At 47.8% G+C, this 7,617-nt stretch overlaps 1 long non-coding RNA gene across 1 annotated transcript; it reads left to right on the forward strand.

Moving 5' to 3' along the window:
- The first annotated feature begins 694 nt into the window (after positions 1 to 694).
- LOC108544454 (uncharacterized) lies at positions 695 to 2,586 on the forward strand. The gene is made up of 3 exons (XR_001889855.1): positions 695 to 793; positions 891 to 953; positions 2,547 to 2,586. It is a non-coding gene; the product is annotated as an uncharacterized LOC108544454 (long non-coding RNA).
- Positions 2,587 to 7,617: the final 5,031 nt, after the last annotated feature.

Below are 7,617 nucleotides of genomic sequence, written 5' to 3' on the forward strand. Positions count from 1 at the left end.
ACCAATTGGTGTATTCACAAACCTTGAGCTAGACACAGAGTACCAATTGGTGTATTCACAAACCCTGAGCTAGACACAGAGTGCTGATTGGTGTATATACGATCCTCCAGCTAGATATAAAAGTTCTCCAAGCCCCCACCCAGTTCAGGGGCCCTTTCACCCAGTGGATCCTGCACCGGGGCTGCAGGCAGAGCTGCCTGCCAGTCCCGAGCCACCCCTGCACTCTTAAGCCCTTGGGCTGTGGATAGGACCGGGCACCAGGAAGCGGGGGTGGCGCCTGTCGGGGAGGCTCAGGCCGCGGAGGAGCCCACCGCAGGGGGGGAGTTCAGACATGGCAGGCTGTAGGTCTGGAGCCCTTCCCCGCCGGGAGGCAGCCAAACCCAGCGAGAATTTGAGTGCAGCGCTGGCAGATCGGCACTGCTGGGGGACCGAGCACAACCCCTGCAGCTGCTGGCCCGGGTGCTAAGCCCCTCACTGCTCTGGGCAGGCGGTGCTGACCGGCCGCTCCGTGTGCGGGGCCCACCAAGCCAGAGCTGGAGCCCGTGCCCGCACCCACGCCCACGCCCGCAGTGACTCACACTGGCCCGCGAGCGCGCAGGGCGCAGCCTGGATTCCTGCCTGGGCCTCTCCATCCACACCTCCCGACAAGCAGAGGGAGGGGACTCCGCCCTCAGCCAGCCCAGAGAGGGGCTCCCATGGTGCAGCGGCAGGCTGAAGGGCCCCTCAAGCGCAGCCAGAGTGGATGCTGAGGCGGAGGAGGCCCTGAGAGTGAGGGCTGCTAGCACTTTGTCAGGTATCAATAGCATTATTATTATTGTTTTACTGATGAAAAAAACTGATGTTGGAGGAAAACAAGTGTCTAATCTCGAAACTCAAATCATGTGTTTCAGAGACAAGACTGTCAACCACGCATCTCAGCGTCCAGTCATCCAGTGGTCTTTCCACCACGTCAGGTATGGAGAAGCTTCTGTCTCTTTGAATATTCTCTGCGAATGCTGCTCTCGTGTTGATTTACTGAATATGAGAACCTTAAATTTGCCTTGAGAATATGCACATATGTTACCTGAATTGTGTAATGTTCCCAAAGACAACGGATTTTCCTCTCTTAGGTCACATGGAGCCAAACTACCCCACAGTGCCTTGTTTGGCACGTTCCAGAGCTTCTTGAAGCCTGTCATTTGTGAATCACAGATGACCTAAAACTTTGTTCAAGGTGCGGTGGCTCATGCCTGTAATCCCAGCACTTCGGGAGGCCAAGGCGGGCGGATCATCTGAGGTCTGGAGTTCGAGACCAGCCTGACCAACATGGTGAAACCCCATCTTTACTAAACATACAAAATTAGCCAGGCGTGGTGGCACATGCCTGTAATCCCAGCTACTCAAGAGGCTGAGGCAGGAGAATCGCTTGAACCCAGGAGAGGGAGGTTGCAGTGAGCCGAGATCAGGCCATTGCACTCCAGCTTGGGCAACAAGAGCGAAATTCCATCTCAAAAAAAAAAAAAAAAAAAAAAAAAAAAATCGTCTATGTCTCTCCACTTGCACACGTTGCTTGTTGTATATTTGGACCCAGCTGTCAGAAGGAGCAATTGACTGCTGGCTGTGTCAGCATGCCTGCGTCCTATTTGTAAATTATTAGATCCACCAAGGTGCATACAAAACAAGCAACATTGTACTTTTAAATCTATAAGCTATGCATAAGAGACAAATAAGAAAAAAAATGCATATAGGATCATTCAGACATTTTTAGAAGCACAAAAAACATTTTAAAAAAAATCTTTTATTTTGAGTTCAGGGGTACATATGCAGGTTTGTTACGCAGGTAAACGTGTGCCATGGGAGTCTGTCGTACAGATGATTTAATCACCCAAGTATTAAGCCTAGTGCGCCTTAGTTATTTTTCCCGACCCTCTCCCTCCTCCCGGCCTCCACCCTCCAGTAGGCCCCAGTGTGTGTCGTTCCCCTCTGTGTGTCCATGTGTTCTCAAAAGCAACATATTTTATGTCAGTAACTGAAAATCTATTTTAAGTAATAATCATGGTTCTTAGCAATACCGTTGTTTTTAGAAATTTAAAAAAAGAAGCTAGAAGGGGCAAGAAAGGATCCTACCCTACAGGCTTTAGAGAGAGCCCAGCCCTTCTGACACTTTGAGTTTAGGCTTCCAGCTTCCAGAGCTGTGCAAGAATACACTTCTGTTCTTTATGGTCCTTGTTAGGATAGCCCCAGGGAATGAAAACTGAAAAGAAGAGAAAAATAAAAGTCATCTTTAGTTTCAAAAGATAGTTTGTCTGGCTTAGCAGGTATTTCTTTTAGCACTGTAAAGATAGCATCTCATTCTCTTTGTTTCTGTTATGACATTAGCTGTGCCAGCCTCACTGGTCCTCCTTTAAAGCTACTGTGAGCTTCCCTGCCCTTGGCTACTTTTAAGATAGCCTCTTTTTTTTTTTTTCTTCAGTATTCAGGAGTTTTATAATGTTATGGATGGATGTGGTTTCCTTTCCTTTTCTTTCCTTTCCTTTCCTTTTCCTATTTTTCCTTCTTTTCTTCAGAGTCCTGCTGTCACCCAGGCTGGAGTGCAGGGGTGTGATCTTGGCTCACTGCAACCTCCACCTCCTGAGTTCAAGAGATTCTCCTGCCTCAGCTTCCCAAGCAGCTGGAATTACAGGTGAGCATCACCACGCCAGGCTAATTTTTGTATTTTTACTAGAGACAGGGTTTCACCATGTTGGCCAGATTGGTCTGAAGCTCCTGTCCTCAAGTGATAGGCCTGCCTCAGCCTCCCAGAGTGTTGAGATTGCAGGCATGAACCACCATGCCAGGCCCAGATGAGATTTTCTACATATTTTATTCTGTATGAATGATGGGGTGGCTATTTCCTTAAGTTTAGAAAGATTTCTGCAATTGCCTCTTTAAAAATGTTTCTACTTTTTTTGTCACTTTTCCTTTTGGGACTCTAACAACGTATATGTTAGACCTTACCAGTGGACACTCTCTTCTTTTAAGCCTCCAGTTCCATGCTTGTGTTTTTGTCTATCCTTCATTCTAGATATTTTCTTCTGATCCAGCTTCTGGTTCACTAATTCTTTCTTCAGCTGTGTTAAGTCTGCTCTTAAACCCATCATGTGAGCCCTTAATTGTACACTTCTGTTCTAAAATTCTAAATTGAAAAAGATCTGTTATGTGTGTTTTATAGTTTTCAATTTATGATGAAATTTTCAGATTGCATTTAAACTCTTCAAACCTAGTAGCACTGTTATTTTATTAGTTTTAAAATTTTACTTATTTTTATTTTTTTCAGGAGACAGGGCCACACTCTGTCACCCAGGCTGGAGTGCAGTGATTCAGTCACAGCTCCCTGTAGCCCCAAACTTCTAGCTCAAGCGATCATCCCACCTCAACCTCTCAGATAGTGGGGGCTACAGATGTGTATCACTATGCTCGGGTAATTATTAAACATTTTTTGTAGAGATAGGGTCTTGCCATGTTGCCCAGGCTGGTCCCAAACCTCCTGCCTCCTGAAGTACTGGGATTACAAGTGTGAGCCACCATGCCTGGCCTTTTACAGGATGAGGGTGGGTGGGGGAGGTGAGGGATAAAAAACTACATATTGGGTATAGTGTACACTACTTGGATGATGGGTTCCCTAAAATCTCAGAATTCACCACTATATAATTCATCCATGTAACCAAAAACTACTTGTATCCCCAAAGCTACCAAAATAAAAAATATTAGGAAAGTCTTCATGTGATAATTCCCATCGCTGAGGTCTGGAGTCCCTGTTGATCTTCCGTTTTTGTTGTTCTTCCTCATGTTGCTTCATCTCCTTGTATGTGTGGTTCTTTGTGATTGTGTGCTGGATATTGTATTCAGAAGTATTGGGTTGAGCAATTGAGCCTAAAGTGATGTTATAGTTTTCCAGAGATGATTTTCATATGCTTCTGGCTGGTTCCTGGTGGAATTCAAAATCTGAGGTCAACTTAACCCAGTGGTAGAGGGTATTTGGCCAAGCACCAGTCTAGATAGTACAGTCTAGATAGAGCTTTTCTAAGGACCTGGATGACGTGCCTCTGGTTGCAGTTCATGTGAGGGATGATTTCCTTCATCTTTGCTCCCATGAGGAAAGTCTATGGGTTTCTAATCCAAAGTACATGGAGTTTCCAAGTGCCTTTCTCCTGGTGAGTCCTGGCTTCTGAGTTTTTTCTCCCTAACTCTAAGATTGTCAGGATTTCTGCTCAGCTTCTTGCTAACAATCCCAGAATCAGCAGATGCTTTCGGGGAGGGGCTTAGGGGGAAGTGGCCGAAAATGACAGCTACTTTGGTGACTATTATTCACCACTTTGGTATCTCTCCATTACCTTCAGACAGATTTTTAAAATATTTCTTTCGGATTTGCTAACTGGTCCGAGTTCCCTGTATGCCCTTAATAGAAGCAGACATCTGCCATCTTTATAAGAATCACATTTTCTCTTTGTTGCTGTTCTATAGAAATAAAACAGATTTCTGTACATTGGCATTATGGCCAGTGATCTAATATATTTAACAATATATTTTTTATTATTTATAGTACTATTTGAAGTAATAGCATTTAAATTATTGAATATTTTGGATTTTTGTTATTTTGAATTACTTTTGAATACTTTTGTATATTCTTCTGGATTTTTTCTGCTCTTCCACTGGGACCCTGCATAGACACTGGTGGGCCCTGTGACTCCCCTCCTCAGCCTAGTGCCACTCACTTTCCTGTGGCTCCCAGGAAAACACACAACCCCTCCCCAAGTCCCTCTGAGGATCTGTCACCATAGAGTGAAGTCCGAGGCTAGAATCGGGCCGGTCCGTTCCCGTGCAGTCTGGCCTCCGGCATGTGCTTCCAGCCCACTCCTTCCCAAGCCACTGGCCTTGCCACCGCTCTTGAACTTGGCAAGCACGTTTCTGGCCCGGACCCTTCCCCTCCTGCTCCGTCTGCCTGGGATGCACCTCCCAGTGGTCCATGTCCCCAAGGACACATTCTGGATGTCTGGCATCGATGGCCACACCCTCACCTGGCACTGTTGTCCTTTATGGAGCGTTTATTTGTTTTTAATTGCTTTTTTTCCTCTTCTGTTTTCTTTGTGATTTGTTTTTAATTGCATTATCCATTCCCCGCCAGGATCTTAGTGCTGCAGTGCAGGCACACTGCATGTGTCCACCTTAGCTCTTGCCTGGCACACAGTAGGTGTTCAATGAACATCACATTGTAAGTTGCTTTCCATTGACGATTTGTGACTTTTAATAATCTCCATGTGTTCTATTGCTCTTTGTGTCTGCAGCTTGCTAAAGTGAACTCCTCTTCCCTACGTTCCACTGAAAACTTCTTCAAGGTCGAGTTTGTGTCATTCATCATTTTTTTTTTTTACATTGATTTACTTGGACTCCGTGATAGTTAATTTTAGGTGTTAACTTGGGCAGGCTGTAGTACCCAGATATTTGGCCAAGCACCAGTCCAGGCAGTGCAGGTAATTTTTAGATGTTATCAACATTTCAACCAGTGGACTTGGCGTAAGGCAGATCATCATCCATCATGTGGGTGGGTTTTATCCAGGCAGTTGGAGGCCTTAAGAGAAAAGAGACGGCAGTCCCCAAGGAGGAGGGAGTTCTGCCAGCAGGCTGAACTTTGGACGGGAGCAGCAGCCTCAGCTCTTTTCTGGGTCTCCAGCCTGCTGGTTTGCCCTGCAGATTTTGGACATTCGTCTCCACAATTGTGTGAGCCAATTCCTGAAAATCTCTCTCTTGCATCTCTCCCTCTATCCATACCTGTGGCCATAGCCTGTGTCTGTTGATTCGTATTTCTGTCAATATCCACATCCACATCCTGTGGGTTCTGTCTCTCTGGAACTCATGTGAATAGAGACTCTCTCTGATATTACTTTGGTCACTTTCTTTCCTGTGGTGTTTGCTTTGTTTATGGAGGCTTTGTCCTTAGAGTCACTTTACTTTTTTCCCTGTGGGCAAATTCATCAGTCTTACTTTTCACTGTTCCTGGCCTTAGCCTCATTCTGAGAAAACACTTATTCTCCTTAAGAGAATATAGATATTTTGCCATATTTTTTTCTGGTCTGATTATTGATCTGTTTCAGTGCTGGTCCTTAATTTGCTTTTTGTCCTTACAATGAGAGCAGAAATCCTTTCTCTTTTCTCTTTCATTTCCCCAATTCTGTTTTGAGGTCTTGTCCAAACCAATGTTTTCTAGAATAAACTTGGCAAGTATAGAGCCGGCTGTGGCCACAGCCACAGACATCAGGGCCTCGGCTGGAGAGGAGAGGTGCAGGCCTCTGGAAGGCTCTTTGGGGCTGGAGACTATGGCCTGATTTCTGTCCAGGTCTTGGGGGGCCTCTGTCCACAAGTCTGGGGTCAGAAAGGGCTCAGACTCTTCCCTCAGAATACCAAGGGAGAGGAGATCGGCTGGGCCCATGCCGGTGGCTGGTGCTGAGTGCCCCGAGATCAGGCCAGGCTTGTCAAGCATTGATTTAGGTGTGCGAGGCACACATATCCTGTTTGTTACCAGCTGGAAACAGATGTTTCTGCCCTGAGTGCCCCCTCAGAGGGTGGCGTCCAGGCCCAGCAGGCTGCGGCGACACGGGTGAGCTGCAGAGCATGCAGGGGCGAGGGCCCTGGCCCATGTCATGAGGCTGAGTTATGACTGTGGCTTCAGTGCCGGGAACGCTGTAAACACATTCCTGTAGGGGGCTCTGGGCCACCTGGGGCCGTCACATGCCCCCAGCAGACAGATTTCTGTAGTTGGTCAGGACTCAGCGGACATTTATGTAACATGAAAAGGGGAAGTGGTGCTGGAGGACAGCTCCCTGAATCACTCTGTCGGAGCAAGTCTGTTGGATGAAGGTGCATGAAAACAACACAGTGCGGCTGAGGGCCAGGGCTGCAGACATTCGGGCAAGTGCACAGGCTGTGCTGGACCAGCCCCGGCAGTAGAAACAGGCGCAGGGTAGGGAGTTTGCTGGGGACAAAGTGCGTCTCATCATGCATTTTGGGACATTTCCTAGGTATGATTGCTAGAGAGAAACAAAGCTCAAATACAGACCATCTGCCCCACACCGTCAGATTGGGTTCTCACCGTCCTCAGGGGAATCACAGGTGACTGGCTTTGGAGCCTGAGATGTCTTCCTGCCTCCCAGGGGCCCTTGGATGGGGCTCCCTGCAGATTCAAGGCCCAGGGGAAAAGCCAAGAGCTGCCTCCTTGGGGACAGCTGGGCGGCGACTGTGATCACACCTGGGGGGCTTCGTGGCAGAGGCCTGAGCTGCTCCCTCCGTTGGCCAGCAGGCTCTGAGAGCCCTCGCCTGGCCTGACCGTTCATCCATCCTTTCACACGGAGGCCAGCTGTGGCTGTCTGTGCTCTCAGAGGGGAGGCGATGGCAAGGCGCCCGCCATGCAGATGGGTGGTGGGAGGGAGCCTGTTACACTCTGAGGCCAGGACCAGGCCTGCGGGCACTGGGGATCCAGGCTGGCCGAGGGCAGTGTGTCAGGCCTGAGAGTTCTGACTTTGTTCTTGGTGCAGTGGGAACGTGTCTGTGGGTTTGAATGGGCTGCCCTGACAGATTCATGTTTTAAAAGACCACATGGTCCGT

Source organism: Rhinopithecus bieti, unplaced genomic scaffold (genome assembly GCF_001698545.2).
Source record: "Rhinopithecus bieti isolate Rb0 unplaced genomic scaffold, ASM169854v2 scaffold_27608, whole genome shotgun sequence".
NCBI lineage: Eukaryota > Metazoa > Chordata > Mammalia > Primates > Cercopithecidae > Rhinopithecus > Rhinopithecus bieti.